At 32.3% G+C, this 11,638-nt stretch overlaps 1 protein-coding gene across 7 annotated transcripts in view; it reads right to left on the bottom strand.

Annotated features, from left to right (window-relative positions):
* PCDH11X (protocadherin 11 X-linked) overlaps positions 1-11,638 on the bottom strand; it is a gene marked incomplete at both ends in the record, with an annotated part of 600,787 nt that overhangs the window by 569,855 nt on the left and 19,294 nt on the right. The window lies entirely within an intron of this gene.

Genomic DNA, 11,638 nt, shown 5'->3' with positions numbered 1-11,638 from the left:
TAATCCCAGCATTTGGGAGGCTGAGACAGGAGGATGATGGTTTGTGGACAGCCTCAGCTATTTAGTGAGGTCCTTTGCAATCTAATGAGACCCTGACTCTGCTTTAAAATACAGAATAAAAATTAGGGCAGTGGTGTAGCTCAGAGATAGAATGCCCCTGGGCTCCATCCTCAGACCCGGGGGAGGGAAAAAAAAAAAAAACTTTGGCAGATGGAGAACATATACAAATTGAGGCCAGAACATAAACTTATGTAAAATGCACAGAATTTCCATGTATTTTCCTATAGAAAGAGATGAGAAAAATGAAAGTATCTTGGGATTAACAACAGGCTATTTTAATCCTATTTTATTGAGCAAAGAAAATGAGCTAAAACTCATATGCTGAAATAGCAAATTGTAAAGAGAGCTCAGAGCAATACCTATTTTCTCTTTAATCTCATGAATTCACTATATGGGAACACTTAAAAGTGGTCCCTAGGTGAAATAAAATAAAATGTCCCTTACATAGATGGTGATCTTGCCAGCTACCTGAGAAGTGACTAATTGGATGGTAAGAAGATGGTTGCTTAGCATTACCTGTAGTATTGACAGAAATGAGTAACATAAAATGTTACTGGAGGGTCTGAAGAAAAAAACCAAAGGAAGACTTCAAGTTTCCTATCACATAGATGATTGATGTGTGTGTATGTGTGCATATGTGTGTTTTTGTGTGTATACATGCATACACACATATATGTATGGATATAGTTATGATATACATTTTTAGCATAAAATTTCTGATAGTTGACCAAAGTCAGTTACTGAGCTCCATGTTCTCTGTCATAAAAAGAATAGGATAATATCTTATGTTTTCCTGGTTTTGTCATAACAGTGTCTAAAAATTAGAAACTATTCAGAAACTATTAGACAATATGGCCACTTTAAGAAAATGATCCATCACATTATTTTTTAATATGTAGTGTTAGGCATCAATCCCAGAGCCTCATGTGTGGTAGACAAGTGCTCTAACCATTGAACTTCATCTCAAATCAGATATTATCATCTTAAAATTCACCTGAGTGTTGTAATTGTCTACATATAATCCAATACAATACCCAAGGATACCTATCCTTTTTCCATTTAGAATTATTCAAAGGTATTTCTGTAAGCTTTTGGAATTGTCCTTTTTCTGCTGAGATCTACTTATATTTTTATTTGTTTATATATTATTTATTTATGTAGTTAATTATTTACTTGTCTATTGGCACTCAGAATTGAGCCAAAGGGCATTCTGCCTCTGAACTACACCCCAGCTTATTTTATTTTTATTTTGAAATAGGGTTTCCCTAAATGGCTGAGAGACTTGCCAAATTGCTGAGGCTGGCCTCATACCTGTGATCTTCCTGTCTCAGCCTTCTAAGTACATAGATAACAGGTATGTGCCACCATGCCTGGGTGCTTTTATTTAAAGAGTCATAAAATAGCATGGTGGAAGAATTAGGTGAATTTTATAAAATTTAAGATAGTATTTTAGAAATATTAATTAAAACCATCAGTTTGCTACAAAGTAATTTTTTTAAGAATTGTTCTTATGAACTACCCATTGTATACTGGTTCATTGTTTTTAATTCTTTTCTAATTTTTTCTTGGTGCACTGTAGTCACCCATCTTAGTAGGGTACAAGATGGTGGAGGCACATGTGCACATATCACTCATTTAACCCTTCCCCAATTCCCACCCCATTGCTCCCAATCCCTCCTTCTCATGTTTGACGTATTGAATGACTTTGATATGTTTATGAATGTACATCATGTACATTAGGGAATTTTCCTCTTCCCTCTCCCATCCCCCTCAGGTCATCTTATTTGCTTATCTATGATTTTTCCTTCCTACTCTAGAGTTCCTTATATGACCTTATTTTTCTCCCTACCTTCCCCATATTAGAAAAAGCATATAATATCATACATTTTGTGACTGACTAATCTCACTAGCATACTGTTCTCTAGTTCCATCCATTTGAGCAAATGACATAATTTTGTTCATTATAGCCGAGTAAAATTCGATATGTGCATATCCCATAGTTTTATAATCCATTCATCTGTTGATGAACATCTTGGCTTGTTCCATAGTTTGGCAATTGTGAATAGCACAGCTATGAACATAGATATGCATACATTAGTTTGGTAGTTTGGTTTCCATTCTTTTGGGTAGATACCCAGAAGTGGTATTGGTAAAAAAAAAAAAAAAAAAAAAAAATCTCTACCGGATCCCAAAGGCACAAGAAATTAAAAGGACAATCAATAAGTGAGATTGTATTAAACTGAAGAGCTTCTATACAACAAAGGAAACCATCAAGAATCTCAAGAGAGAGCCGACAGAATGGAGAAAAACATTTTGCCAACTATTACTCTGATAAACGACTAACAGCTAAAATATACAGAGAACTCAAGAAACTCAACGCTAAGAAGACAAATAACTCAATCAAAAAATGGGCAAGCTTTATCTATAATTAATTGTAATTTATATTTAAATAGTCACTATTGTACTGAAAAGAGTAGTTATAGAAAAGAGCAATCGAGAAATCAATTAGCAGTATGTATATTTTTATTTTCAGAAAAAATATGACAAAAAGTATATTTTGTCACCAAGTTACTTATAAAATACAAAATCCTAGATCTAGCAAACATACATATGGGTCATCAAAAAGAAAACAAAAACACAGAGAGAAAACTAATATATAAATACTAAATATACAAATCATTTAGATATGATATGTTAATTTTGGATTTGGATATCATAATTGATAATGATTTCAAGTACAAAAAAACTCAATTCAAGTTCAGGTCAAGAAAAATGTGTGGATTTTCTAATATCATGTAATACAAAAACTTTATTATATTTGTGAGTGATAGTTCTTTCTGAATTTAAAACTGAGCTTTTGTGTTGTAAACCCAGAACAAAACTGAAAAAAATAAGCAAAATGTGAAGCTTTATTGAGACTTTCATTCTTTAGGGAAATTTGTAAAATCAAAGGAAAGAAAATTGGTGCTGGAGCTATGAAACTTCTAAGAGCAATACTTTTCTTACTTTGAAAAAAATATTAAAGTATTTTGTTGCCAAATAAAAAGCTATATATTTTGCCTATTGTTCTGGGAAAGAATTAGTCGAACCACTGTAGTAAACTTTCACATTTTTGACATATGCATGTGCAAGACACCACTTCATTGCCTATTGGAAGGTAATAAATAACTGTACCAGAACTATAAATCTGGAACAGTTGCCTAGAAAATGTATACAGTGCCAGTAAGTACTAAAAATAGTTCCAAAGAGATTGGATTTTAAAACTGATTAAATAAAAGCTGTTTACTCTGTACATCGAGGAATGCTGGTAAAAAAAAAGACTAGAAATTTATTTCTGAGCTTTTGCCACATCGTGATTTATCAAGAACCAATATATTTTTCATAGTGCTATGGATACATCATTGAGTTGCAGAAATGCAAGAAAGTAGTTTCAAACAGATAAAGCCACAATGCTATGACTACTTTAGAAAAATCAGAGAAATACATTTAATGCTCTCGGTTGAAATGTAAGGGGTACTGTTATAAATTTACTTTAACTAAAATTTCTTGGTTTGCTAAAGGCTATTTAAATTTCCTAGGTAGAAAAATTTCTCGCATATGTGTTCAATAACTTGGTACCGTTTAGAATTTATGAACTATTTATAAAAAGTTTTTTTCAGCATTAATTTGTAACATTTGAAGAAAAATACAATAATAAAAACATAATAAATGGGATCACGCAACACTCATATTAGCATGGATTTCAGATAACATTTTGCCTTTCTCTTTTACAAAGTTGGCTCTATAATAATCCCACAGTATGATCATCAGCAAGTCAACTAATTTTACTGAGTCTCAGTATATCTTTTGTAAAAGATGCTTTGGGTCCAAGGTGTCACAGAACACTTCAAGTACAGAAGGTCAGTACATAAAATAACTTTCTAGTAGGGAGAGTGCTGTCACAAAATCTAAGGTCTTATGAAAGCATTTTATTTTGTAAGTCTCAAACATCTTTCGTGTTCCTATCTCTGAAATGCTATAAAGTCTCAACGAATTTCTATTGGACTTAAAATCCTCCAAGCCCAGAATTCTCTTTTCTCTCCTAAAGGGGATTTCAGTTTCTATATGGTACAGAAAGGGCATTTATTATGTCAGGGACTCTGACTATAAATTAAATTGATACACTAAAAATAGCAATAAACTTTTTAAAAACAAGCTGTCAATGACAAACATACCCATGAAATACATTCCCTTGGAAGGGTAATCATTGTAGGGATAGTTTAAATATTTTTGCTCTTTGAGACGGTTTTAAATTGCCAGTAACTAACTAGATATGGTTCATTTTACTCATGGTCTTGGGGAATATTATTGAACAGTTGAATCTTCTGTTCAAGTTTTTATACAGATACAGATATATATATATATATAATATTGTTGATCCTTAAAATATTTTCACATAGATGAATATAAATCTGAAATATTTCAGTGGTCTTTTTTTTGGGGGGGGATAGGATGTATCCCATATGTAGAGACAGATCTTTAAAAGTGGGTAGAGTGAACTTAGAGAATATTTTTTCTAGAACAAAATAAGATTTGGGGAACCTAGATGTATCTTTTTATAAGAAAAAAATTTTTTGCAGTACTAGGGATAGAACCCAGGGGCATTCTACCTCTGAGCTACACCCCCAGTACTATTTTTTATTCCTTATTTTGAAACAGGGTCTCATTGAATTTCAAAGGGCCTCACTAAGTAGCAGTGGCTGTCCACAAACCCTTATTAACCCAATGCATATTCTTTTTTAGAGATAAGATTAGTCAAGGAATAATCAAAGTGCAAAATTTCCTATTAGGAAAGAAATACTTGACTATGCACAGAAATAAGTCCCTTGTCTGCTAAATCAGAGACAGTTTCACATAAAGTTACTTATTATCAAAATAACTGTCAAAATTCTAGCCATACGCAGTGTGCTCTGACTCAATGGGATATGCCTAAGGATGTTACAGAGGCCTTATCCGTAGTACTGGGAATTAAATCTGGGGCATTCTACATCCAAGCTACACCCCCAGCCATATTTTTTATTCTTTATTTTGAAACAAGGTCTCATTAAATTTCAGAGGGCCTCACTAAGTAGCTGAGGCTAGCCTAGAACCTGTGGTCCTCCTGTCTCAGCCTTCCAAGTACTGGCATTACAAACATGTGCCACCACACCCAGCAATATATCTCTATTTGCCCAAATTTTTCTCGTACTGTTTTAGAAGGAAGTATCGTGTCTCCTGAGAACATTTCTGAGGCTTCATTATATCTAATCTTCTTAAAACAACTGCTCAATGGTAAAATACTATCAGTGTTCTAGGTGTATAACTGCTATCGATATGTTTAAGGAAACTTAACCTAGTCAACTTATGAGAAGCATTTATCATCATCAAATTCCATGTTTCGTGGAACTGATTCTTGAAGTGACTTATGTTTGAGATGACTAGGAGAGACAATTATATTTTCAGACCACTGGTAATTCATTTTTCTTAGGGGAAATTAATATTCTTTAATAAGGTTATCAATATGCTACAATATTTAGCCACCAAGAGAATAATAATGTTCATGATTAATTATAATGTGCCATGAAAGGCAGAACCAGTAACTTTGCAGTATAATATCCAGCAACTCTGAGGTAATATAGAAGAAATAAAAGAAATATGATTTAAACATAAAGAAAAAAACAGAAAATATAATTTATAGTTTTGTACACATTCCAAAGCTTGACAAGACTCAACACTCTGTTCTTTCCAAATTTCTGAGAAATCTATAAATCTACTAGGTGCACTATTAATTATCCCATGGATAAATAGTTTAAGCAAAAGCAGATATGATGTTCTGAGAACCCTATACTTTAGGGAACTATTCAGCATTATTTAACATTCAGATAATGGAGGCCACTTCAAACTAAAGATCCTGGAAATGATCAGATCTCCATATACTGTTTTGAAATCATCAGACTGATATCCCTGCATACTTTCCCATATCCATCATTTTGGTTTCATTTTAAAGTGGAATCAGAACTGGGCATGGTGGAGCATACCTATACTCTCAGTACTTGGGATGCTGAGGTAGCAGGATTATGGGAGGATTACAAGTTTGATAGCACCTCAGAAACTTAACAAGGATCTCAAACCCTTAGTAAGACACTGTTTTCAAATAAAATTAATAATTAAATAAGGTTGGAAATGTAACTCAAAAGTATAAAGCCCCTGGGTTCAATCCCCAGCACCACAAAAAAGGAACCCTCAAGATGTCTCACATTCTTTCTTAAATGTGCATTTCTTGCTTCCATAATGAATACTTATGGCTGTATTGACATGTGTTAAATTTTTTCCATTGAGTTTTTAAAGGACATTAATTGTCCTAAAACCAGTTCCCTGGCCTCTCTGTAAACTGCTCAGCATCCTCTTTGGAGACATCTTTTCCCAAAAGAGAAGAACTGAAATTATTTCTATTTTCAGATGAGATTATGCTATACTTAGAAGACCCCAAAAACTCAACTGAAAGACTTCTAGAGCTGATTAACAAATTTAGCAATGTACTTCAGTACAAAATCTATCTAAAAACTCAGTATATTTATGTCAATCATGAATCCACTAAAAAATATCAAGAAAAAATTCTATTCACAATAAAGTAAAAAACAATAAAATATCTAGGAATAATTCTATTCAAGAAGGTAAAAGTCTCTACAATGAAAACTATAAAACACTAAAGAAAGAAATTAACAAATTAAAGAAGATCTTAAAATATGGAAAGATTTCCCACACCCTTGAATATACAGACTAAAGATCACAAAATGGTCATCCTAATGAAAGTGATCTACAATGCAATGCCCACTAAAATATCCTTGTCATTCTTCACAGATCTAGAAAAATCAGTCCTAAAGTTCACATGAAACAAAAAAGACCCATAATAGCCCAAAAAACTTCTCAAAAAGAGGAACCATGCAAGAAACATCATAATATCTGACTTCAAATTATACTACAGAGCCATAGTAATAAAAACAGCATAGTATTGGCACAAAAACAAACAAAAATAAACCAGAGGAAAAGAAGAGAAGAATCAGAACATATCTACAAATTTACAGCCAAGTGATTTTTGGCAGAAGGACCAAAACATTCTCTAGAAAAAAGATATTCTTTTCAACATAAAGTATTGGCAAAACTGGTTATCCATATGTAGAAAAAATGGAAATAAATCTCACCTTCTCACCCTGCAGAAGAAATTAAAAAGAGAATTAATAAGTGCTATTGCATTAAATTGAAGAGCTTCTGTGCAGCAAAGGGGAACTATCAAGAAACTTGATAGCCAGCAGAATGGGAGATCATTGCTAGCAATTTCTTTGATAAAGGCTTAATATCTAGAATATACAAAGACTTTGAGAAACTTGCAGCAAAATGGATGAAACTGGAGAAAATTATTCTAAGTGAGTTTAGTCAGTCTTAAAAAGTGGTCAAATGTTTTTTCCTTCATGTGGAAGCTAGAGAAACAATGGAATATAGGATGCACTCTAAATAAACAAGGAAAAACACAAATGAATACATGGAAGGGACTGAGGTGGGTGAGGAAAGAGAGACTAGATAAAACTAGATAAAAAACACTTTAGTAGACATTTTGTGCATCCAAAATTTTGTCAAAGCCAATCTCAATGTTGCTCCTCCCAGAGAGAGCAAGGTGGAAGCCAGGGAAGTCTCAGTAAGTGCTGTGTGCATGCATGTAAGTCTCCATTTCTCTGAACTTCATCATGATGTATGATTATAATTCATAGATAAAAGGAATAACATTTTACAAATAAATCTACAAAAATTATCTTTAAAATGTCTGTTTTTAACAAAATAGCCCTAGGAATTCTATCCTATTCCAATATCAACTTTTCTTTTTTGTGGTACTGGGGGTGGACCCCAGGAGCCTTCTACCTCTGGGGTATACTTCCAGCCCTATTTTATACTTTATTTGGAAACAGGGTCTCACTAAGTTGCTGAGAGCCTCACTAAGTAGCTGAGGCTGCGTTCGAACCTCTGTGATTGTCCTGTCTCAGCCTCCTAAGCCCTGGGATTACAAGAGTGCACCATCACACCTGGCCAATATCAACTTCTGACCTTTATTCCTATACTGAATCTTCAACTCCATTTTAATTTGGCTAATTCTAGATGTTAAATTTAATTCTTTCTTGTCCATATTAACAATTAGGTAAGTATTTTCAAAGTTTACTGCTTTAACCTTATTGACAACGATAGTATGTTTGTAACATAAATTTAGAAAATTCATGAGTTACTTTTTGAAAATACTACTAAATTCAATATAAAATGACCCCTACATAGCTCATTTATTTTTATTCAGCATTGATGTAATTAAGTAATGATGGTTGTAATCCCAGAAGTGGATAGATCTATTGTGATGAATTTACCTGCGTGTACCCTATAGGTGAGTAGAGTGTGGTTAGAAGAGGTGGTCTCTGGAGGTATGGTCCTTTAAGATTATATATGACTCATCCTCCCCTGCTTGTGTTCTATCTATTGTTATCTCTCTCTCTCTCTTTCTCTCTCTCTCTCTCTCTCTCTCTCTCTCTCTCTCTCTCTACCTTATGTGCTTTCCTTCTGCCTCCCCTTGCCATGCCCAGCCTCAAATTGACTGAATCTGAAACTATAAAAAAATAAATTTCTTTCCTCTATGTCATATGGTAAGATCTTTAGATTATAGCTGCAAGAATGCTGACAGATATACTAGATAAGTTCCAATAATTTGTAATCAATATACAGACATGCTCATATACATCAATTTTTTCCTTCCAAGTTTATATTCTAAGGTTGGAAATCAGGTTGGTTAAGGAAATCCATATTTGATTAACATAAACATTCAAGTAATGACTAGGAATGCTAGTTCAACCCTGTAATTCCAATACATTCCAGGATTATAACAGGTTTGTGATAGCCCCAGGAACTTAGTGAAAACCTGTTTCAAAATAAAAAAAAATAATAATAAAATGGGACTGGAGGTATAGATTGGAAGTAGAAATCTTCTGGGTTCAATTCCCAGTACCATAATAAAGAAAGAAGAAAGAAAGAAAAAGAAAGAAAGAAAGAGAGGAAGAGAGAGAGAAAGATTCATTTTATGAAATAGACTTATTTCATGAGTTAACTGATTTTGCTGGTGCTAAAAATGTGTTTTCTATGTATATGATGAAACAAAATATCAATAAAGCCTTTTTATAAGTAACAAAACGTGAACTATACTAGAAATTATAAGGAGAAAACTTTCTCTCAGGAGGCTCTATAAGTTTAGTATTCTGTTCCCTTTTAGTTATATAGATAAAAAATAATTTGTACATTAAAAATTGTCATAACATGTTGAAAGTATTTGAAAATAACTATTAATTCATAAAATATCTTACTATCAAAGGACTTGTTACATATATGCTAATGTTATTCTACCTGTGACCATTTGATATACCTAGTTCAAATAGCATTTACTACTTAAACATTTGTAAAGTGCTTTCATATTTTAAATGATAATCATTTGAAGAATTTGGGTAGTTTTCAAAATAAACTGAAGCTTATGTGGAATTACAAAAATATATGACAAAATCTTCTATTATAAGAAGTTGTGTAAAGATGGGTTGAAATAATAATTTCCTACAGGAAAAATGTTTGTTTAGCACACTCCGGATGTGTTATTGTGTTGTTGTCATAATTGGTCTAAACAGTATTATTGGGCATCTAATCGATGGAGGCAGAGATGTTGCTACAGTTTTTACAGTGCACAGAACAGACTCTGCCCCATCTTATCAGAAAGTTATTAATGCTAATAAGGCCAAGGTGGAGAAAGCCTAGATGAAAACAATGAGAACTGCAATATTGGAAGTAAAAGACTTAATTGTATGCAAATGCAGATTCTACTCTAAATTTCATATAACTAAAATTATAAATGTAAGGTACAGCAAGAATCAGAGAAGACCCTGATAAATATAAATGTAGAGAAACTAACAACATTTGTGCTTGAGAATCATGTAGATAAACATCAATCTTTTAGAGTAGTAAGAAGAATACAAGTAAGCATTTTATTTAGACTTTCTTATCTTGTGGCTAAGAAAATATTTTAAAACTCCAAAGTCAACAACAAGTAAGACCAATTTTTTTTGAAAATGTAAATTAAGCATTTCTAGAAGAAGAAATTTTCTTTGGTTATACATATGTTAGGACAGAATAGCAAACTATTGTGCCTATTTGTGACCAAAGGAAGTAAGACTTCAAAGGATTTTACACAATGATTAAAAATCTATGCACATTTAAAAGGTAATACTTAAATTTAAGTGTGTCCAACCACACTAATAATCAATCAGATGATTTTATCAGCTGATATTTGGCTTCCAATTAAAAATTTTAACTCAAACTTTCATTTAAGTTAAAAGATATTTTCTTATTCAAACATATATAAAATCACAGATGATAAAAAGAACTAAAACATAGGAAATTTCATATTTCTTATATTTTATCCAATATCAATATATTTCTTTGTATTTGCCTAATATGAATAACTGTTCATCTTTTTCTTTATAAAGCTGAATCTAATATTATTTCTTTTCTTTTTTGTGTGTGTCTGGGGATGGAACCCAGGGGCGTTTGACCTCCAAGCTACACCGCCTGCCCTATTTTTTATTCTTTATTTTGAAACCGGGTCTCACTGAGTTGCAGAGGGTCTCACTAAGTAGCTGAGGCTGTCCGAGAATCACAATTCTCCGGGTTCAGCCTCCCAAATGCTGGGATTACAAGTGTGTGCCACCACGCCCGGCTTGAATCAAATATTATTTCTTAAGTGAATCTGACAAATGCATTTGAGCTATGAAAACATGATATTTAAACTACATTAAAATATTAATTAAAATAAATATCTAAATGTTATGGATAATTTCCATACTATCCTAATATAATTTAAAATTTTAAATGTTTATTCATGGCATAGTGATGCATAGTCAGTGTACATATATTTATGACAAAATTTAGAAAATTTTCTACAACTTTTAAGTTTTGTCAAACAGCATGTAATCCATTGGAAAATTGAGGAAAAACAATAGCATGACATGAGACATCACTAGTTTGAAAGCTAAGGAAGCTTATCTAGTTTATTCATCACTTATTATAATGTCTCTCTTATTCTACTAAGAAGCTGTCATAAATGTTAAGAGATGTGACAATTCTTGATAGTTAAGGGTTATAAAATGCTTAAACTATATAAAGTTGGTAGATGAAAATTGAATTGAGCCTCTTTGAAGTTTTGTCTACTTTTTGTAATACAATTAGAATAAAGTTCATCAATTTTATTATACTTGTATCAGTGCATTGTAATTTGACAAGTAAAATAGAAGTCTGCATCACACCTGGTTCAATGAGTCAATACATGTAAATTATGTTAATTCATGTAAAGTATGTTCTTTTTGTATCAAATTTAAACTTATTTTTAGGAAAATAACCAATTTTCCTGAATAAACATGTGTGCCTCAAAAGACATAATGCATAGATAATACATATAATATGCAATATCTAAATGTATGAGTAAAAATTTAAG

This window comes from Muscardinus avellanarius, assembly GCF_963383645.1.
Source record: "Muscardinus avellanarius genome assembly, chromosome: X".
NCBI lineage: Eukaryota > Metazoa > Chordata > Mammalia > Rodentia > Gliridae > Muscardinus > Muscardinus avellanarius.
Note: the sequence above shows the minus strand (reverse complement) of the source record. Positions and strands in the feature narration are given on the sequence as shown.